The sequence below is a fragment of the Cupressus sempervirens genome, chromosome 9 (assembly GCF_028749045.1).
Source record: "Cupressus sempervirens isolate cs-2001-9-10 chromosome 9, ASM2874904v1, whole genome shotgun sequence".
NCBI lineage: Eukaryota > Viridiplantae > Streptophyta > Pinopsida > Cupressales > Cupressaceae > Cupressus > Cupressus sempervirens.
Genome location: NC_143126.1, coordinates 136,656,127 through 136,680,177, shown reverse-complemented (window position 1 = coordinate 136,680,177; position 24,051 = coordinate 136,656,127). Strand labels below are relative to the sequence as shown.

The following is a 24,051-nucleotide window of genomic DNA, read 5'->3' as shown; positions in this document are numbered from 1 at the left end:
TCATGTATTTATTTGAGTCATTGAGGCATTCTAAGATCTGTTAGAAATAGAAAAAGAAATATGGAAATAAGTAAAAACCAGGAAAGAATCTAAGTGAGTTAATGCATGAAAAGATATTACCATAAAATAGGAGAGAGAAAGCTTCAGCTCCAACACCATAAGACAAGATATTTGGAAAGGGGAAAGCAAAGAAAACCCCTTGTGACATTATGAATGAGGCATGAAAAGCCTAAGAAGAGAGAGAGAGAGAGAGAGAGAGAGAGAGAGAGAGAGAGAGAGATGCTCATACAATAATTGAGAAGAGGAAGAAACCTCATTGTGAAATGAGAGAAGAGGGCCATCTCTTAAATAGAGATGAGAGAGAGGAGTTAGAATGTAACTCCCATGTCTATGAATGCCACCATTCATAAGTGTGTGAGGCCAAGTGTGAGATTCCTCTTAAGGAGGAATAATCTAAAATTAGAAATTACAATAAATATTTGTCCTCACATATTCCACTAGATGACAAAATAAGATGTAGTGGAAAAAGGACAAAAAAGAAATATATTAGGATACCTTGGCTTATATCCTAATATATTATAACAATAAAGAAAGGAGTTCTAACCTTGGTTTATAAACACACCAAGGAAATATTACAACTTCTAACACCCCCCTTTAATCTTTACTTTGGGTAATTACATCAAAGGGTATTAAACCCAGAATTTTACAAAAATCTGCAACTTAATCTTCAATATGAAGTAATTTGATTGTCTTCAAGCCATATGGTACATTTGTAGATCCAAGAGAAGTACATGAGTCCTTTGAATGTGGAAGCATAGACACATCTTCATATGTGAAAAATTGAGAAGGTTCCTTGACGGATCACCTAAAAAAAAAGAGAACAACAAGACAACTATCCACAAGTAGAAGTACATTGAATTGTCCATTTAGTAAAAAAAATGAAGTTATAATAATTTAATCAAGGAGGAACTAAGAGAGGTGAGAATAAATGAATGTGTTCACCAACATGCAATGGAGTTAACATGATATCTAAAATAAGTCATAAGCTCAAAATGATCATAATATGGGTCAAAATGGCCAATCTTTATGCAATAAGTCTCTCATGAAAGAAATATACTAATGCACAAATGACCACAGACAAGGCCAACTAATGAAACCTGCATCAACATTGCATCAATCACATGGATATAGACCATCCATTAATGAGTCATCCCACTACAGGTGAATGGGTCGTGACTCCATCACCTACATGACTCACGATCTAGGCAATAAAGTATGTAGAACATTATCACATTGTATATTTATCAAAGAAATATAAGGGAGACAATAATAAATAAGTAGAACATGTTCTTCAAGCACTAAATAATTCAAGTTACAGTTTTGCCGAGAATTATAGCTGAAGTGGACCAAAGGAAGGGTTTATGAGGAGTAACAACATATTGCCTTTAAATAAGAAATCCATATGGACAAGCAACATCATTGCCATGAGGAAAAAGATCAACATGGATCAAAACAACTTTCTCAAATAAAGTCTCCAATATAGGAGTGCTCCAAGATATGGTAGCCTCATCACCTATACACTCAAAAGTGAGAAAAGTGTAGGAAGTCATACCATGATTAAATCAAAACTAGGAGCATACACTAAAGAGATAAAGAGATTGAAATGGGAAATCCCCATAAAAAATCATCCTCGCATTGAGGAACAAAAATGGAACAACATGGAGAGAAACTCCATAAATATCAACCTTTCAAAGTAGAGCATATAGAATCAAATGGAGGGAAACTCCATGTAAATATTAATCTTTCAAAGTGGAACCAATAGAACCAAATGGAGGGAAACTCCATATAAAATGAGTGCACACCAATATAGGATGAAGTTATACTCCATGGGCCAGATAAGGAAACTATGTATCAGTTATACTAAGGGGACCTACATAGTTATCCTTGAAAAAAAATGGCTCCCTATGCAACTCAAAACAAAATATCATATAAATCAATGGTATAAAACTATAAAGTGCCAACATGGGCATGGAACAATGCTATAAAAGCATAAAATTGCAACCATATGCAGATAGATCAATTAACTCAAATCATTAAATAATGAAGGCAATAGTGTAAGATACTCATAAACTTGAATAAATTGAAATAAAAAGAAGTATTTGGAAGAGCAATAAGCATAAGTTATCAGTTAAAATCTCCATGCAAGGTGAACACAAGTGAGAAGATATAAAGCATGGGCCCACCATCAAAGACAAGAATCCTCAAAAAGGAATTATAAATGAGGATATTTTAAAAAAAACTTAACTTTTTATGTTAAAAATAAAAATAAAACTTTGATTAGTTTTAATTTTTAATTCTAGGAAAACTTCTCAAAAAAAAATCCTTAACTTCTCCTTTTTTACTTAAAATCACGTAAAGGATTAAGAGAGATTTAAAATAAAATATTGCACTTGTCTGACAATGACTGATTACATGCCAAAAATAGGTTGAAAAGAGGCAATAATAAAAGTAAATGATGCTTCTGTCAAGAGCTAAAAAAAGAAAAAGAATCTTGCATGAAATGACAAGAAAACGTTACCTCCAGCTGTGGCACAATAGACGGCAAATTTTCCCAATAAATATGGGAATGCATTATTCTTTGTAATAAAATCTTACAATGAAGATGATGTCAATAAGAGCATCAAATAAAGTGTATGGGCAAGCACACCAAATGGGAACAAGAGACTAGATGGGGCATACCAAACTGCCAAAGAGAGGTCTGGAGGAAAGCCTGGAAGCTGTCCAGTGTTTCTATTTTTTCTAGATAATGCAAGTGGCCAGTTCTGTAGTGTGGCTGAAATGACTGGCCCTGTGGATTTTAACAAAAGCATGCCCTTAAGACAAGTGGAATGGCTACTTCCCAGTCAAATGGCACATCATTAAAGATATTTCCAATTCTTAGTTCCATCATATCATTCTTGGAAACAATGACAATAAGCCTTTGACCAACAGCAGGGACACACAAGAGATAAGATTCTCGCAGGGTATTGAGATGCTAAATATTTTCAAGAACTTCTCCTCAAAGACATCTATACTAGATGATTTTATGTTTTATAAAAGTAGGCAAAAGACAATGCAAGAGAAGAAGAGGGCACCGTATCAGCAAGAGCACCTAGAGATATTAGGCAGATATGACGTTGTTCAGAAGAAGGGATCTGGGGAACAGCTGACTAGATCTGAGAAAGGATCTAGGGAACTGAATAGATCTAATGGAGAAGTAAAAGATGGTGTGCATGGTGTTGTAATAAGCCATAACATAAGCACAAATGACATACCAGTAACCATAAGAACAAGCGTGAAAGGAACCACTCTGCCAGTTCCAATATTCCATCTCAAAGACCAAATCCAGTCACTATCCCAGAAACACATCTCTAAGACAAGAGATAGATTAAGGATAAGAATGATAACCAGGCCATGACTTCTACTGCAAAAGGCACTCTGTGGGTGCCCATTATTGAACTTGATGATGCCACTCTAAATAGAGGTATGACAACAGATGGAAGCTGCATAGCTAACATGACCTGAGAGAATATAAGCAGCTGATAAATACCTGTTGCATCTGTATTCCAAATGCAAACCATGGCCAACACAACAACACCTACTTTGATTAAAACACAGTGAACCAAAATACGTGGATGAACACCAAGAAAACCTTCCAAAGCAACTTTAGCCCCAATGGTTCCTATTACTGTGGACAACTGGTTGGCACAATATATGCCTAAAAAATACTACAAGAGGAATTGGACTTTTGAATACCTGTTCAATTAGTGGTTGTGCATCCTGATATGTTAAAACTTCAAGCCCTGTAATATGAAATGTTGTTGCTGCAGAACTCAACAATGCAAGATTGACTAACAAAATCCCACTCAATGCGACTACAATCTCCAAGAAATTGTAGGACACAAAGTCCCAATCAGTATCATTTCCAACTGCAATCTGCAAATGGAACTCAGGTACCAACATCAAATGCGATGAAGCATGCTAGTGTGGAACCATCTGTCACCACAAAAAAATGCACTACCCTGGCCAATGTAGTGGACATGGGAAAAGGTGAACTAGAAGGAACAGGAGATGGAAGGAATAAGAAAGAGAAAATGGGAAAAAGTGAACTAGAAGGGACAGGAGGAGATGGGAGGAATAAAAAAGAATAGCATTGGAAGCTCGAGTGTTTTAAAATTGGGTTCCATAACGCAATTAGCATATAGACAAGTTTTTATTTTTGCCTGTGGTGCTCCCCTTGAAAGTCATAAAAGTCGTTCACCATCTAAAATGTGACACAAGAGAAATAAGAGTAGGAGCCCTTCAAGGTCTCCTATCCGTAAGTCTAAAAGTCCAAGCATTGGATAATTTGAGTGGAAGCGAACAACGGATATCTAGATATATTAGGAAGGAAAGGGTGAACCAACTAATGTGATGTCTGAATATGGTTTCAGACATGCATATTCTTGGGCTCTTACACTTCTTGCCATGGGATTGGCATGCAAGGAGATCAATTTACATGGCAGAAGAAGTACTTGAAGCCAAGCTCTCTGTTGTCCACATCCAAAGATGGTGAAGCCCTGACAGACATGAAGTTATTCCCACAGCTCCAACAATTAGAGAGAAGATGACCATAAAACTAGTGGCCTTATTTCCCATGGGGAAAAATAATGGTGAGAATGAGAACCCCACTAGAATGCTGCTTTTGGATCCAGAAACATAATGATAATCAATGGCCTTATTGAGTGCCCATCTAGCAATTCTAGCAAAGGTCACGTACATGCAGAAATTCAGCAAGAGCATAAGTCCATCCAAAGACTTCACTATTCTCACACCCATTTAACAAAATTTTAGAATGATTTAGAAAAAGAGCAATTTCTTAAAGAGAGCTCCAAATGACTCAAACTGAAAAAAAAAAATGAACAATTCCTTTGTTTTATAGAGGCACAAAGAAATGTTTTGATCTGCTATTAAGAAGATTAAAAAAATGATATCTAGATAGGAAAACCCTTTTGGCGGCAAGCCTGCCTAAGGGGTGAGATGAAAACTAATAAAAAATAAGAAGTAACTTGCACAAATTAGAGCAAACAGAAGTTAATCAAGTTTGGTGGTAAACCAACCAAACCCAAAAAAAAATTCAATTTCTTCCATCTTAAAAGGATTAAAGAAGAAATTAGTGAAATCTCCCTCAAGAGTCTCCTTCGAATCATACCTTCATGCAAATACTCAAAACAAAGATTAAATGGCTCTAATACCATGTTAGAAATGGAAAAATAAATATGGAAATAAGTAAAAACCAGGAAAGAATCTAAGTGAGTTAATGCATGAAAAGATATTACCATAAAATAGGAGAGAGAAAGCTTCAGCTCCAACACAATGAGACAAGATATTTGGAAAGGGGAAAGCAAATAAAACCCCTTGTGACATTATGAATGAGGCATGAAAAGCCTAAGAAGAGAGAGAGAGAGAGAGAGAGAGAGAGAGAGAGAGAGAGAGAGAGAGAGAGAGAGAGAGATAGAGAGCAATGCTCATACAATAATTGAGAAGAGGAAGAAACCTCATTGTGAAATGAGAGAAGAGGGTCATCTCTTAAATAGAGATGAGAGAGAGGAGTTAGAATGTAACTCCCATGTCTATGAATGCCACCATTCATAAGTGTGTGAGGCCAAGTGTGAGATTCCTCTTAAGGAGGAATAATCTAAAATTAGAAATTACAATAAATATTTGTCCTCACATATTCCACTAGATGACAAAATAAGATGTAGTGGAAAAAGGACAAAAAAGAAATATATTAGGATACCTTGGCTTATATCCTAATATATTATAACAATAAAGAAAGGAGTTCTAACCTTGGTTTATAAACACACCAAGGAAAGATTACAACTTCTAACAAGATCCCAATGCCTTATTAATCAGATAGAATTAGTCGGGCCCCAAAGTGGGTCTGACTAAAAAAAAATTCAATTTTAGACAACTGAATCCTCAAACTGATCCCTCAATCTTCTCGAACTGATTAGAATCAAGTTCGATTACTGAACCATCATTAAAACCTCATTTTATCCTTTTTTGCAACCTGTCACTTTTACGCCAGGAGGCCTATTGACTGGCCTTAAAAAACTAATCTAAACACCTAATTGGGCTCTGAAAACTGGCACATTGAATCTTTGTTCTACATTCCTGCACTATGTCAAATCTTGTCTCATGAAAAATTTGGGGTCAAAAGATATTGACCGTCAAAGTTGACCTCTCAAAACTGCCTGCAAGAAAATATGTAAGAAAGTAATAAATTGGGTTCAGATTTGGCTTTGAAAACTGGGTAAACTAACACTTGGGAAGATGAAACCTGGGGCATTGGTTTTATGTCATAGGGATAGTATGAATCTATGATTTGGGATCTTGAAAAATAACAAGACGCAAATGGCAAGTGGTCAAAGTAGTGTACTTGGATTTTGCAGATTGAAAATATTGACAGAAAAACATATTTTACAACTAGAATTAACCTAGAAAAGTGTGCAAATGGATTCGTCAAAGCTCAGAAACTGGCACACTTGAAGTATTTTCAGAGGACAAGATAGTGGTAAAATCCATTCAATCTCACCTATCATAGATTAGGAGTTATAACATCCCAAATAGGGGTTCCAACAATCTGCACTTGCTGACACTAGTAAAAAGATAATAATTGTGTTTGGAATAGCATTTGAAAACTAATCAAATGGATTCGTCATAAGTTGAAACTTGAAACATAATAAACCTCTAACCTCTAAAATACAATGCAAAAGGAATTTTAGTATTTTGATCAACTAATCAAAAGTTATTACAAGTCAAACAGGGCTTCCCAAAATTATGTGCAATTTGCAAAAGCATGAAAGTAGTAAAATACCAACTTTGCAAGATTCAAAACCTATTCGAACAGACTCAAAATGACTCAAAATCTAAAACACAGGTTCTCAAGTATGAAAACTAGATATTCCCAAACTGGCGGGTTATGACACATTTCTGGGTGTGAGATATTTACTAGCAAATAGGGCCTCTTGTCGCTATTTAACACTTTGAGTAAAAATCCAGATTTGGAACTAGCTCAAAACAAGGCTTCACAAAATGGCTCAGAATGTCAAATCATCATCATGGAACACTTAAATGCACTAAATAGAGGGTGTTAGAAGCACTAAACACCTCTTAGGCCTCTGACTGAAAGCTAGGTACAGACTCATCAAAAGCATTTATGGGGCTTGATTTTGACAATGGTAATCAAAATTGGGATGGCAATTTTGAGTCCCAACCGAACATATGAGCAAGAATGCACTAAGGCCATCCATATCACTTGGGTGCCTCTAGCATCAACTAAATCATTCATCCCCATCTGTACTCTAAACCATGCTGATGTTTGTCACACATTAGAAAGTAGCTGATGAATATACCAATTACTGCTACTAACCTGTGGGTGGGACCAAAGGTATGCACTAGCTCATCCCAAGTAATGGCTCTACCCATGATAAGATCCTCCTAGAAAATGGCCCTTAGTGCCTCTATTCATGTCCATGGTATTATGTCATATACTACCCATGGACCATGTAATGAGATCCATAGTATCCTATAAATGTCATCTAGAGTGATCATCATCTCTCACTGGGGGCAAATGGAAGGTGTTCTTCTCTGAATGGAAATGCTCAACTAGTGTAGTCAATAGGCTATGATTCACCAATAATATGGGAATCTGGCAAAGATATGACAATCCAAGAGCATCAATAAGTGCCATGTTGGCATCATCAAGTTGTCGTGGCAAGGCTCCATAAGATGGATAATGCGATTTAAATCTGACATCGGGAAAGCTAGCTTGCACACACGACAACAACATGCACACGATTAGTTTTAGATAAGTGAAAATGGTGAATGAAAGTACAAAATATCAACAAAAAATCAAATTTCTCATTTTTAATTTGACAATTTACACTTTTTTTAGCATGAGATTTTATCTTCTTGTGCCAGCTTGCACCTTTTCATATGAGGAAACACTTTCTTACTCGAGAAAATCCAAATGAATCAGCAAAAAACTACTAAGTTTAGGATTTCTCATGTGAGAGATGGGTATCTTCCATATGAGGAAACCCACAATACTCAACAAAGAAGTATTGGCTTGGTATATCTTTGCATTAAAGATGATTGTTGTTGCATGAGGAATGACATCCTCACATGAAAATCAACATGACAATATTGAAAACATTTGAAAAACATGCAAAAATGACTCAAAATGCAAAAAAACTCAATGCAAAGTGAGATTATCAATGACTCACTAAAAGTTCGTAGTTCATCGATTGGTTGTGTCACTTGGAGCACTTGAATCGATGCATATGCACGAGGACCACCATGTTTCTCCATAGAGCTCTCTTCTTCACAAAATACAAAAGCACAAATGAATTGAAAATAACCCTTTGGGCCCTTATATAGTTTTTGACCTAATTTTTAAAGTGCTTCAATTGGTGTGAAAATCACCCTCTGACTTATTTGGTTGCTTTGAACTCATTTTTGGAATCTAATTCAAAATCTAACACACTTAACAACTCAAAATCACATTTTAAAATTTTGGGACCAACATTATTGAACACTTGTGCAATCCACTTTTTGGATACTTTGTGAATCTTGGAATCTTTTCACATCACATTTTCTTCAACTTTTCATATTTTTCTGGAAAAAGTCATCTCTAGTCAAATCTAGTCCACTTTGGTCAAACTTCATCTTTTGGACCTCAAAATCACTTCAAATTGACTCCAAATTTTCTTCATGCTCTTTTGATCTAATTTGCATTATTTGGCATCTTTGATCACATCTTTATCTTTGAATATAATGTCTACATCATTGTTCTAGTGTGTCATCTTTCGATTTTTCTCCAGAGGGGGCAGGATGATTACACCATTGAATGTTTCAAAAAAATTCCTTCAACTCAACCTAAATCTTATGTCTTAATTTCTAGGGGAATCTCATCACATGGGGCATCTTTTTCCCCTCTATCTGACATCTATGTCATCTATCTTATCTTTCGACTAGTTGATCACATTTATAATAGTTCTTGTTAGAGTTCGATGGACAAGTATTGAGATAGCCTAACCCTGACTCATAGGAACCAAACCTCATTCTAGGGATGCTTCTACAACTCATGATAGGTCTTGTTATCTCTTTCATGGATTAGTATTTATGTGTTCTATCTAGACTCTAGGGGATTAGGCTTCATTTTGGAGATAATTCTAAATTCTTGCTAAGGATTAAGCTTTGTTCTGGAGATAATTCTAACTCTTATTTAGAATTAAACCTTGTTTTGGGGACAATTCTAAGCTCTTTCTTTTGATCACTATTCAATGGATAGGTATTGAGAAAGTCTAACCCTGACTCTTGACGATTAAACCTCATTCTAGGGATAATTACATGAATTGGGATTAATCTTGTCATCTTCTAATGGACAGGTATCGAGACAGTCTAACCACAATTCTTGATAATTGAGTCTCATTTTAGGAACAATTCTATGAAGTTTGACAATCTTTGTTCTATCAATCTTGGTATCTAGGTGTTCTATCCAGATTCCCTAAGGTTAAGCTTCAATCTGGAGATAAACTTAAAAAGCTTATCAATCTTAGTATTTGGGTGTTGTATCTTTATTCCCTAAGGTTAAGTTTCATTGTAGAGATAAACTTAAAAAGCTTATCAATCTCAATATCTAGGTGTTCTATCTGGATTCCCTAATGTTAAGCTTCGTTCTAAAGATAACTTTAAAAATCTTATCAATTTTTCTATCTAGGTGTTCTATCTAGATTCCCTAAAGTTAAAGTTCATTTTGGAGATAACTTTAAAAAGCTTATCAATTGGTCTTCGTATCATCAATTTCAGAACCTATCTCATTTCTTGATCTATGCTTCATACTTCTAATTTCTTTGAATCAAAGGTGCTACTTGCACATTCATTTAAAGAGGGGAAAATTTAATACCCCAAAATTGGCACATTGCCATGCTAAACCAATTCTGGTCTATTTAATTAATTCTATGTCCTATTTTACTAGGCAATTTTGATTCTGGTAATCTCTACTCGACCTAAGTGTCAAATGCATAAAATCCATAATCTATATTAATTACACTCTTTATTTAATTCCTAAGTATTAATTTAAATTAGCTACATTAAACCTATTAATTAAGTTTAATTTAATTATAAGTTGTCATACGTTCATTAAATTGAAATTACTTTCTTAGCTAATGTACAAGGGAATTCAATGTATTTGATTGAATAAGATATATCCTCATTTTAATTATTAGTTTAATTATTCAATTAATTAAGATTATGCATTTATGAGGTCATATTCAATTTTGTTAAATTAAATATACTCTCCAAAATCTTATCTTTAGTTTAGAAATGGAAAGTTTGAGTGAACTGGAATTGGAAATGGAATTAACTCAGTTAACTCTTTCTCACATTGAGAAGTGAATTAGTTAACTTCATATCCACAAGGAACTTTCCACTCTAATTGAATCCCACTGCAAATCTCATTCATTCACACGATTTGATCTCAACTAATTCATGGATTCTATTTAAGAAGCCTTCAATTCCTCATTCCAGAGGTTGACAAATGATAGTATCGAACTTATGTTGGATTAAATATTCATTTCTCTTATATTCTTAGTTTTTTTTTTTCTTGTACTTTAATCTAATTTTAGTTTTAAATGCACACATTTAGATTAAAATTCTTCCTTTATCTCTAGATTAATATTGCATTTCATCTAGATTAATCTTGCACATCATTTAGCTTTACAAAACGTTATTCTAGATGTCTGGTTGCTATCTTCTTGGTGTGAGAGCAATAGAATAATCATTTTAGTTAGAAGGTAATAGATCAAACTATTGGACATCTCATATGAACAATCCCATGTTTATTCTAGGATGATCTCTTAGATAATGATAATGTTGAAGTGTATGTAAAGATTGAGGCCCGCATTTCTTACATACAAGACCAAGTAAGACATTGATACTATAGTAAATTTTTTATCTACTTAAACTCAAAAATGAAAGCTCACTCAAGTTAAAGTGAAAAAAGTGTATGTCAAGCATTGTCAAGTAGTTTGTGCAAGCTGAGCATCAATCAATGGAAGTCGAGTAAAAAATAAGAGGTGTTGAGCAAAGAAGAAAATGAGTACAAGATGAGTGATTTTTAGTATATGCCAAGTAAGTTTTAATTGATGTTGAGCATCAACAAACTTTAGTGTTTGTCAAGTGAATTAGTTTTGGTCGAGTGGAAGAATAATATTGAAGTTGTGTGACAACATATCGATGTAGAGTGCCAGTATTTATGTTAAATCAAATATTTCATGAAACTAAGTTGACTATTTTATTTTCTTGAATTGTATGAATTGTGTGGATGATAACAATGATGAGTTCATGGCACAAAATTCAAGGTAAACTATTTTGAGGCAAATTCAATGAAGATTGCAAAAGAATTTTCTAGAGGAACCAAAATGAAAAGTGACTAGATTCATTGTATCCTACCTAATCCTACCTAACCCTAAAATGGAAAATTGTGGTTAAGAAACAAAAGATATTAATTCTCTATTTATAGAAAGAGTTGGTAAGAAGAAAAGGTTGTAAGGTGTGAGAACCTGAGGAAGGCAAGGATTCTAGGGTATTGCTTCAATGAGTGGCTAAATAGAAGTGACTAGAGTTAGCATACAAAAAAATAAGGCTTAAGAGTATGAATTCTTGAAGGGTGAACAAGATATCAAAGCTGAAGTGTGTGAAAGTCAAGCAGAATGGAGAACTGAAACAAAGATTTGTAATCTACAATTGAGTTGTGATTTATTATCAGATCAAGCCTTACAATTACTTTCTAATGAATGTATTAGTCTAGGTTAAATCTTTTGGATTAAGGTTGACCTAACCGTCATTTGTAAATCCTTTAACTGGATGACATTCTAATGGAATGGTCTAAAGTCCTCTAACAAGGATCAATCCTAAAATGATGATTGACATCCATTAACTAAGTCACATTTAATAGTTTGTATTGTAACCTTTAATAGGGTTGGCCTTTTGTAAGGAATCACTTTAGAAGAGTAGGAATTAGTAGCATGTTACTGGTGTTTTTTGCAAATTGGGTTTCCAAATAAAATCCTTGTGTCAAATGTGTTATTGAATTTGTTATGTTTCATGTTTACATTTCTACAAAAAAATTTTGACCTAGGATAGTAGCCTACAAAGTTTAAGTATTGTATGATCTAATGGATGCATGCATAATAAGGTTTTATAGATATGGGTCTACTAAGCATTGAATTTTTTATTTGTGCATCTAGACCTTGTATAACTAATTCACTCCCCGTCTCAGTTATTCTAAAGAATTCCAAAAAACTTGAATCCATTAAGTTGGAACTTTCAGAGCTTGAGAAGTATAATAATATTGTGAAGAAGAGTTAAGCCCAACTAATCAACAATTAGAAAATTTGTATTCAAGTAGTGAGAAAATTGATGAGTAATTATATTTTTGGAAACCTTGGTATGATAAGACTGGTCCTATATATTTTATTGGAGAAAATTTAGCAAATAAATTTTTAATAAGAAAGGAACCAAATCTAGTTGTTAAACATTATGAACATAAAAAGGATGTTAGAGATAAGCTTGGATCCAGTAAATCTAAATATGCACCAAATGAAGTAGAGTAACCAAGTAAACTTGAGAAAGTTATTGAACCAAATGTAATCAAGCAAGTTGAATCACCTAAGGAAGTAAAGAATGAATATAGAGGTAGATTCTTTATATGTAATGAAGTTGGTCATATGAAGAAATATTGTATCTAGGTAAGTTATTTAAACCTATTACTAATTTTTACGGTTTTGGTCATACAACAATTGAATTTAAGAAACTTAAATTTGATAGTAATAATAGAAATAGTAGAATGTTTAGAGATACTAACCCTACATGTAATGAAAGAAGAAGATCTAGTGAAAGGAAATAATCTAATGGAGCAAGGAGAAACACTCTATGTTAGAAATGTAACAATTTTGGACATATTTCTAGAAATTGCAAAGCACCAATTAATCAATCTAGATCTAATTAGATAATCAGTACACTAGTATGTTAGCTATGCAATAAATTTGGTCCTATAGCAAGATTTTTTGAAATGGACACGAGGACATCAACAGGAATCCAAATTTGTGAAGGAACATTAATAGAAGTATTAGAAGGAATGAAAGTAGCAACAACAGTCAAAAATGTGATGTGAGAGAACATGTGAAATAATTGAAAGTGGTATTTGTGAAAGAAAAAGATCTAGCAAGCTTGAAAATAGTATTGGAAGAACAATATGTATATGAACCTAAAGAAATATTGAATTCAACTACTTTGTGTGATTCATCCTACTTGAATTAAACACTTTTCTATTCAAGATCAAGTACTAGAAAGTTGAAACAATGGTTAATGATGGAGTTAACAATTACAAAGTTAAAATGAGGTAGAGGACAACATATATAGAAGCTATAGCTATGTATCCATATATTTTGGAGACTACATGAAATTATACAAGAAAAACAACATTACTAGTAATAAAAAATGATTATTTATGGATTGGGAAATTACACAATTAATGCAAAGATAAATTTGGTGAGATTTAAAGGATTTGGACATGATTTATTGTACCATTTGATGATGTTAAGATTTTAAGAACAATCAAGAGCAAAGTGAAAGCAATTTGGAGGCAAATTGAAGTGTGAAGTTTTGTAAACCCTAGTTATATGCGTGGCAAGGTATTTTTGCATATTACAAAAGAATTGTGTTAAGAATTGAGTTTTGAATTTAATTGTTGAAATGGGCATTTCATTGAATCATAATGTTGAGAATGAAGAAAGTCCTACGAAACCCATGGTAGATGAGCCTAGTGTCACATTTTTTAGAATTCTGGAGAACATTATTCTCCTAGAAGATATAGGTAGTTGTATCATAAGTAAGTTTGAAAAAATAGAAGATAGGCACATTCCTAAGGAATTCATCCTTATATACAACCAGGATATGAGTTACAAACAAGGTTTTGAGTAGCTAAAAGATAATAACCTAGTAAGATTTATGTATGTTCTATTATGAGTTTGTCAGTGAAGAATGGACTAAGATCATACTAAGACAAATCCATGATGGAAAGTTTTTGTTGAAAGATAATGTAGTAGAGATTTTAGCCAACTTATTTTATGAGGTTATTGGATTGTGCAATGAAGGAAACATATCCATCAATGAGAAAAATGTCAAGAAAATTAGCAATGGAAAACATAAAGTTAGTATACAATGGTAGAGGAATACTGATCAACAAGATCAAGCTAGATGATATAAGGTTCTTGAGTGGGTAAAAGTATGAAGATGTGTCACCTTCCAAGCTGACTATCAAAATTATTGAATTTGATTATTTCTATCTTAAACTCAATTTTGTTCAAACATATGAACTTTATAAATTTAGTCTAGCTAAGTTATATATGGTCTCACACTTTTCCAATTAGAATGTCTATTAAATACATGTTTTATACTAGTTAGTATCCAATTACTAAAGAAATACAATTATTTCAAAAAACTAACATTTCAATAACTCTTACTATTTTTTATTATGTTTTTCAATAGCATATAAACTCCATATTATAGAGCTCTAACTCAATAATATTCACATATAAAATTCATAGTCTTTTAATTAGATATAATATATTGTAATTAAAAAATTGTACAAGTATGCATTTTACACTTGAGAAGATGTTGATTTTGAGAAAGAAAAAAATAGTGAATCATATCAAAATAGTGTAAAAATTATATGATGTTCTAGAGGAGAGAGTTCTCTTTCAAACTCTATAAGCTTTATTTTGGTTGGAATAGAATTATTTTGAAAAACGTTGTGGGAGATGAAAACTATCAATTTCAATAAGTTGAAGTTTGAATCATAAAAAGAGAAAATATAGGTCTAAAGCCATTTTTTATTTTTTATTGTTCTAGATACATATGTTATCTATAACATAATATGAGATCAAAGGGAAACAAGTTTGTTTCCATGTAGTTTTGTGGTGGGAACTAGACCCCTAATTTTGAGCAGTTTTTAGGTAGTTAAAAAGTTATTTAAGAAAAGGAAAATATAACATTTCATATTCCAGATAATTATTAACATTATAATCATAAACTTCATCCATTTCTACACATTTCATTAGTTTATTTCATTTTCAAATTCTAAATATTTATAACAATTTTATGTCATTGAATGTGAACAATTATACTTTTGTTAACCTTTTCCTTTGTAAAAGGGTGACACAGGTTTGTGCTTTTACCCAAGTAGAATTATAGAAATCAAGATATGTTATTGGTCTAGAGAAAACAATATGGAAATTGGATTCATCAAAGCACCCTATAAGATTTGTGTGGACAAAGAGAAAGTGAATCTAAGAGAGATCCTTAGAGCATAGTTAATAGAAAATTTGGAGAGGATAATAAAAGTCAAGAATGGCCAATTGAGATTCTAATCATTGATAACACATATGTTTATCCACTTGATTCAAATATTTCTACTCACATTAGTTTTTTAATTAATAAGTAGTGATATATGCACCATGGGAAAAAAAAAATGCACAACTGACACTTTATTGAAAATGTCACTAGCATCGATGACCTTATTGTGAAAACAATTCAGAATGAATTAAGAACAAGAGTCAAAATTCTACCTACTATTATAGAAAAGTATAAAATAACATATACTTCAGGGTAGATAGAGACTACACTTACAATGAAGCAGTAGAGCTAATAATGATATATGTTAAACCTTTGAGTTATGAGATCATGACAAAGGAAGTAAAATGATATGTCAAAACTATCCTTGTGTTAGACAAGGATGAGGAATTATATAGAATTGGAACCTATGAAGAACTAATAAAATTAGTTAGAAATATTAAGTTGGAGAAGGAAGAAAAGAAAAATGTTGAATAAATAATGAAAAATTCCATGATACAAGTAGGATGATAATAGAAGAGGCAAGCATAGTAAGGAAAACCATCAAAGGTATGAAATAGATTAGGCAACAAGGACTAATTTATGTAGCACCATTAGGAGCTGCAGGACCATCTAAAGAAGTGATAGTGGTTAGACTAGCTATATCAGCACCAATTACACCATATAAAACATTATCTCAACAACAAGAATCCATAACACCTGCCACCCTACTAACATAGTTATTAGAAGGAGAAGAAGAATTAAAGATAGTTGAAACTAAGAGGAAATCAATTAGACTAGATGAAGTGAAACAAGAATCACCAAATTCTCTTAAGAAGAAAAGGATGAAAGCTATGGCAGAAAAACCTAGAAAAAGGCACAAGGAAATAATGCAAGTACTAAAAAAGATGATGAGAGGATCAATTGAGTCCAAGAATCAAATAGAAAAGCAACATAAAATTGTGAGGTTAGGAAGGAAGATATGGAAGTCTAAGATTGAAAATTTGAACATTGGAATCATTAATGAAGGTAACTTTGTTTAGTTAAATAAATATTATCATTTGTAGATTGAAATTGATAGATTATAGGTAGACAATGCTATTATTAGAGAAATGATACTGTCTAGTAAGAAGTTTGAGGACTTGAAAGATTAGATCCCAAAATATCACTATAAAAGATTGATCAATAGAAGAAGAAGGATAGCAAAATCACAATTTGACTTTGGAAATATCACCTACTTATCAATTTATGAGCTTGAGGAGTTTTATAATGAATGGTTCATAAGGCACAAGACTTCATGAAAGTTTTGTAAAAGGGGTTGTAAACATAGTGGGTTTAACCATGGAGGAAAATTTGTAATTAAGCATGCTCAAGTTTGAGTAGTACTAGGATGGGTGACCTCCCGGGAAGTCCTAGTGCTTCACCACTAAGAGCATCACTTAGATCCAATGAGTGCTAAGTGTTCCATTTACTCTCATGAGAGATGGATTGATGTTAAAACACTACTCATGAAGCATGGGTCAATGAGTTTGACTTAAAAACTAAATTGTTAAATCTTGATAGAAATATCACAATAGGAAGAGAGTAGCTGATGAAGATAAGGGCATTAGACAAAACTAGTTACAAAGGCTATGTTAGGTAGACAATAATGAGCATATGGCTAGCCAGATGAAGATTCTAGAGCCTTATCTTAGGAACAAGACAAGAGTAATTCTAATAATGGGAGGAAATTATTAGGAAGTAAATGAAGAGAATATAAATCTATAGGTCAAATGGTTTCTTATCTAAATAAGGTAGTAACAACACCTCAAGTCACTATTGGAAAGGACTCAATGCAGATTGATGTGGGAATTCTTTAGAATAACTAAGAGGGGGTGAATCAGTTATCCAAAGTCTAGATGCACAAATAAAACTTTTCACAGCTCATTGAACCCATATCCATAAAACACATTTATGCATGCTTCCATTAGATCATACAATCACCTAAACTTGTAGATTATTGTCCAATTTCAAAACTACATTGTAGAAATATGAACATGAAACATAACATATTTAATAACACATTTGCAACTAGGATTTTATGTGGAAACCCAATTTGGGAAAAATCACCAGTAACATGTTACTAATTCTCACTCTTCTAAAGTGATGCTAGTGCAAGAGCACCAGGGCCAAGCACAAGGGCCTATGAGGAAACTAGGGTCACTGAATAGATTCTAGGGGAATAAAGGATAGACATTACCTTAAGAGGTAATTGGAGTTTTAATAAGACCTTAATCTTCATTTAATTATGTTTTCAATGTGTTATTTATTTATTTATTTATTGAGATCAAACAATGTAAGCCTTAATGGCATTTTAACAATTAAATTGTATCTAGTGGTCACTTGGGAATTCTATGGTAGATGAGTTTTTTAATGACCTAGAAAGATAAAATTGATTGTAATATGGCCAATAGAGCCATTATGTGAGGTCAAATTCTCTATAAGTGCCCAAATGTGTAATTTTCCAAAAAATTGGCAAAATAGGCTTAAAGGGCTTATGTGTGAGGATTAGTGAGGGTTTAACGTGTTTATAGGTTAGGATAGATTCCTAAGAACCTAGAGGTTGTCACATTTGACAACAATGTTGTCAAGTAGATAACAATTTTAAACATTAAACTAATTTAGAATAGTCATGTAACTGATTTTGATTGGATTGAGGGTAAGTTTTAACAACAAATTGATTTTGAAAAAGGTTATTTTCTTGGTGAGCATGAGTTTTGGGGAAGACAAATAGTGGTAGATAGTTTTAGAGGTTGTTTTATTGAGGAAATCAATGTAAAATAATGTTTTGAATTATTGAAGTTAAATTCTCTGAAAATTGTCAGCCTACTACCCGTGGGGAAATAGTCATTTATTTAACATGCTTAAGCTTCTCTTTTAAATGAAATATAGACTAGAAAGGGTCTAAAATAAATAGGGTTTTTATCTTTGATAATTTCCATGCTTTTGTGTGTTGTTTTGTAAGTTTAAAAACAAAGAATACCATTCAATTTGTTCACTGCTCCTAATAGAGATTGTGAGCAATCTGAAATAATTGTGGAATCACCACGAATATATGAGAATCCCCAACTTACTATGATTAATGTGACTATGGGGAGATTCCATTTAATGTATGATATGTATCTATACATTTTTTTATGTATATTTTTTAAGGATAGATGGGAGGTTGAATAGAGGGTTAAACAATGTTGAAGAAATTTTTAGATGACTATTCCAAAAACATGCAGTCCAATGCAAGGGAAATATCCCTAAATTGAACGGTTGAATCTTTCTTAGATTGAAGTATGTTTTTGATAATCAAATTATACCCATTCTAACTAGAGAGACCAAAAAATTTTAGTATAGTTTGAAAGATATATACCTATTGTACAGGTCTATCCAAAAACAACAAGGAGGCATATTTTGGGGGATTGGGTTAGTGAATACTTATTAAAAGATAATTGATTTGATGAAGACACTAATATATTTGAGGTACATTGGTGATTTTTATCAAAGATGTAGAACCTATGGTGGCATAAGGAATGATGTTCACTCTGATAGGGTATTATGTTTATTAGATCAAGGAGAATGATCCTAACAAGATGCTAGTTTGGTTTCATAAGAACACTATGAAAGTCCCTCTTGTTATGATTGATTACAATACCACCTAGGGTTCTACATTAAATGCCCTTTGAGAGGCCAACCTTGTTAAAGCTTACAATACACACTGTTAAATGTGACCTAGTTAGAGGATTTCAATCACCCTATTAGGAGTGAGCCTTTTTAGAGGACTTTAGATTATTCACTTGGAATGTCACCCTGTTAAAAGATTTACGAATGATTTTTAGGTCAACCTTAATCCACATGATTTACCCTAGACTAGTACACTAATTAGAAAGTAGTAGTTAAGCTTGATCTAATAACAAATTACAACTCGCTTGTAGATTACATATCTCAGTTTTCAATCCTCCATTCTACTTGTCTTTCACACACTTTAGCTCTGATATCTTGTTCATGATTCAATCATTCATACTCTTAAGCCTTCTTTCTTTGCTTGACAATAGTAGTCTCTTTTGTTTGGTTATTGAATGAACCAATACCTTAGACCTCTTGTATAACTTAGGTTCACAAACATGACCAACCTTGTTTCTAACTAGCCATCTATATAAATATAAAATTAAGATGTTTTCTTGTTCAACCTCTATCATTCATTTTAGGGTTATGTAGGATTATGTAGGATTTAATGAATCTACCCATCTTTTCATTTGAGTCCCTCTAAAAAATTATTCTTCAATCCTCTTTGAATTCACCTCAAAATAGTTTACATTGAATTTTGTGCCACCAACTCATCATAGTTATGTTCCACATGCTTCAAAAATTCAAGAAAATAAAACAATCGAATGAGATTCATCAAATCAATGTTTTAACTTGAATACTCACACTCGACATCAATATTTTTCACTCAACTTCCATACTATTCTTCCACTCGTCATCCACTAGAGAATTAGACAAACTAAAGCCCACCCAAACTCAACATCTTCTAAACTTTACTCGGTTTACACTGTGTCACTTGGCATACACTAAACTTTCACTTTGCTCAGCTCCAGCTGATTTTCTACATAGCTTGCACTAACTTTTCTTGGTACCTATTGTCAACTCAGTCAAACTTCACAGACTCAATTCTTCTTATTTGTTCTTCTAGAATTAATCACTATATCCATCCTTTGCAGCCTTAACTAGATAATTAATACATTATATCATCACTATTTTAACCGATATTTGTACTTCTTTTTCTTAAAATAACTCAACATTTACTCTAGGTTCTCTTGTTATCACATTTGATCATATAATCTTCATGAATCAAACAAATTATAGTACTCAAATCAACTAGGTAGTTCTCTTACCAACAAGTAGTAGGTTTGACATCAGTGAGAAAACAATGATTGAAACACATTCTCATAATTGTATCAATCTATTTTCAACAATCTCCCTCTTTGGCATTGATGGAAAACCAATACCAACTATAATACCAAAAATAAAATAATTCCTTGTATTGAAATCTCTTTCTTTATCAACAACTTTCACCTTCTATATAGGCTACAAAACTCTATTGTGATCAATAGACAATCAACTCATCCTTATAACTCCTTCTTGATCACCTCCTCTTTCTAATATTTAGGTATCTCTATTCTATTATGTAATATTTCCCTCTTACTAGGTAGATGCACCTTTTAGTCATTTCTCCCTCTAAGTAGATATTCTTTATTTCTCCCTTGTTCTTACTATGTTTGGTATTCCGTATTATCCCTCTTTGACAAAAATGCCAAAGATGTTTCATCTTAATATGTATATATGAATATTTTTAGTTTCTTTTTAATATCCCCTCCCTCAGATAAAAATATAATTAAAAAGCATTGATAAATTAAATGATTAAAATTATAAAAGACATATTGACTACTATACAAATAATTATTAACTAATCAATTAAACATCAAATGAACAAATATTAGTAGCAAATTAGATCCAATATAATTATTAATAAATTAATAAGTAAACTTTAAATGAACAAATCCCAAAAAAATATTTTTAATAATAATAATAAAGCTTGACCCATTATTTACCAATGTGTAATATACTTAATCCATGGGTATATTTGAATAACATATGCAACTTGTACATTTATAAAATATGAAAAAATTAATTAATTAATTGGCCAAGCATCAATAGAGATAACTATTAGGAATGATATTTATACTGAGAAGCAAACATGTTGCAAGCACAAAAAAAAACAAAATAGGAAAAAACTGTGTCCAAATTCAAATATACCGAATAAGGCATAATATCCACAATGAGAGGAAGGGACAATATAAAAATTTAAAATAACAAACCATTCATCGAATGAAAAGTAATGAGATAGCATGAAAATTGCTTTTCAAATAAAAGGAAAATAAAAAGGTGATAACTATTATGGATGATTTTAATTCAATACCATACACCATTAAAAGGTCCCAAACAATGTTAGAAACCCAAAATTATAGGGGAGGATGAAAATGGTGGAAATTGCCAATAAGATAAATTAGAATAAATAGAATATTCCATAAAATCTAAAGTAGTATTAGGGGTTCATTCCTACCACCCATCTATTATAGTATTATTATTATATTACAAAATAAAAGGTATTAAAGTTAAATGAAATTGGGTAAAGAAATATCAAAACATATAAAACAATAAGAGTACAGAGTAGAAGGAATTCAATTGAAGGTATATTAATTTATTTATTTTATATGAAAAAATATAATATCCAAATATTTTGAAAAAATATTTATAATATAATTTATTTCAAATTAAAAAATATAAAATTGAAGTGATTAAAGAGTATTATAAAAAGGGGGACATTAAGTTCTCCCTCTGTTACCTAGCTTGTGACTAATCTATTGTTCTAGTTCTTTGATTACTTTAGGCAGCTCCTAAAGTAAGATCCACTACATCAAGTTGTAAGATACAAATTGCAACTCCAGTTGATACAGGGCACTACTTATGCTTCTTTAATAGCCTTGGATATGGTATCACCCCTAGTTTACATCTTAGATACTCATTATAATCTTTAGGTAATGCTTTTGTGAAGATATCAACTATTTTCTCTTTTGTATTCACGTATTCCATGTACACCTCTTTGTCTTGAACTAACTCTCTCAAGTAATGATACTTGATTTCAATGTTCTTAATATTTGTATGCATCATAGGATTCTTTGATATATTTATAGCAATTGTACTATCACAATAAAGCGTCACAGGTTTAGTGATTTCCTCCTTCATACCTTTGAGTAGTTTTTTGATACATACAATGTTTGTACAATTTATTGCAACAACATATTCTGCTTCAGTAGTAGATTGAGATATGCAATTTATTTTTCTTTCTAGTCCATGTAACCAACCTCTTTCCTAAGAAAAATTCTCCTCCTCTAGTGCTCTTTATGTCATCAATATTTCTAGCACAATCAAGATCAATGTAGGCTCTCAACTCGAACTTCACATTTTTATTGTAGTATAGACTATAGTCATCTATTCCTTTTAGATATCTCATTATCTTTTTAATAGCCATCAAATGCTTCTCCCTAGAATTAGTAGAGAATCTTACAAATATCTCAATAGATAATGCAATATTATGTCTATGATGCACTACATATTGCAATTTGCCAATAACAGACCTGTACAATGTTTCATTTACCTTAGCTGAATCATCATTCTTTGACAACTTTTGTCTAGTCACCATAGGTGTTCTTTGTTGGAATTATAGATGAAGTAACTGAGAGGGGGGGTGAATTAGTTACCACAAAAACAAATCCCAATACCTTAGATGTCTTAAATAACTAGTTACTGTTGTCACTCGGTAGATTAACTTGTTACTGATTTTTAAGCATTCATAGTTATTAGCATGCATGCAAAAGTAAATAACATGACCACAAGAGATACTAAATTTAACATGGAAACCCAATATGGGAAAAACCACCAAGTAACTAACTACCAATTTTGACTCTTTTGAAGTGAGCCCTATTAGGAGCCAACCTTGTTAAAGATTACAATACACATTGTTAAGTGTGACCTTGTTAGAGGATTTAATCACCTTGTTAGGAGTGGCCTTTCTAGAGGTCTGTAGAACAATTCAATTGAACTGTCACCTTGTTAGAGGATTTACAAAATGGTTGTTAAACCAACTCTATTAAGAGATTTGAAATCACTGCTATAATGGTTAGAAAGTAACAATGAATTGACCTGAATATAATGCAATTGAATTTTTTGATTACAGATATCTATTCTGCACTATTAAAGCCTCCTCAATCAAATATAGCTTTGCTATTCCTCAATGATCTTTGACCATCCTTCAAAATTTGCTCTCACAATAATCAGTCCTCCTTCACATTCATATTACATGAAATCCACACACACTTAGAATTTGCAACTTGACCTCTTATATATAATATTCAGATTATTACATCGGCTCAATCATACTTTACATTTACCAATAAACCATACATTAGTCAGCTACAAATATTACATTAAACAAATAAAATTTATTTCACAAAACAATGAAATCTTTCACTGGCCCACCCTGCTTGCTAAACACTATTTCTAGAAATAATTTCTTGAGTTAACCATCTCAACTTAGTTAACACTGTAAAATCTACAAAATCCTTTGGATACCAAGTTAACTCAATAAGAACTAAATTTCCTTTACTGTCCATAAAAGCTCAGTTAGAACTGTTTCCTACACTATTTTCTCTTGATGACCAAGTGAGCTCGGTAACAACTAAATTTATTTTGCTAACCTTGAAAGCTTAGTAACAACTGTTGCACAAGGTAAAGCCTGAGAATGCTCGATAGACACTATAAACCTTCTTTGCTAACCTTCTAAGATCGGTAGACTCTGTCTTTTGCCTTGCTGACCAACTAAGATCAGTAGACTTTGTCTGATGACTGATCTAACATTTGTGTAACATCAAAGACGACACTCAATTGAATAATTGTATTCAACAATCGTCATCTTTTGCATTG

The 24,051-nt window shown here is 32.3% G+C and overlaps 1 pseudogene; it reads left to right on the top strand.

Annotated features, from left to right (window-relative positions):
* The window catches only part of LOC149537895 (YTH domain-containing protein ECT2 pseudogene), a 124,131-nt pseudogene extending 120,674 nt beyond the window's left edge, over window positions 1-3,457 (top strand).
* The last annotated feature ends 20,594 nt before the right edge of the window (window positions 3,458-24,051 follow it).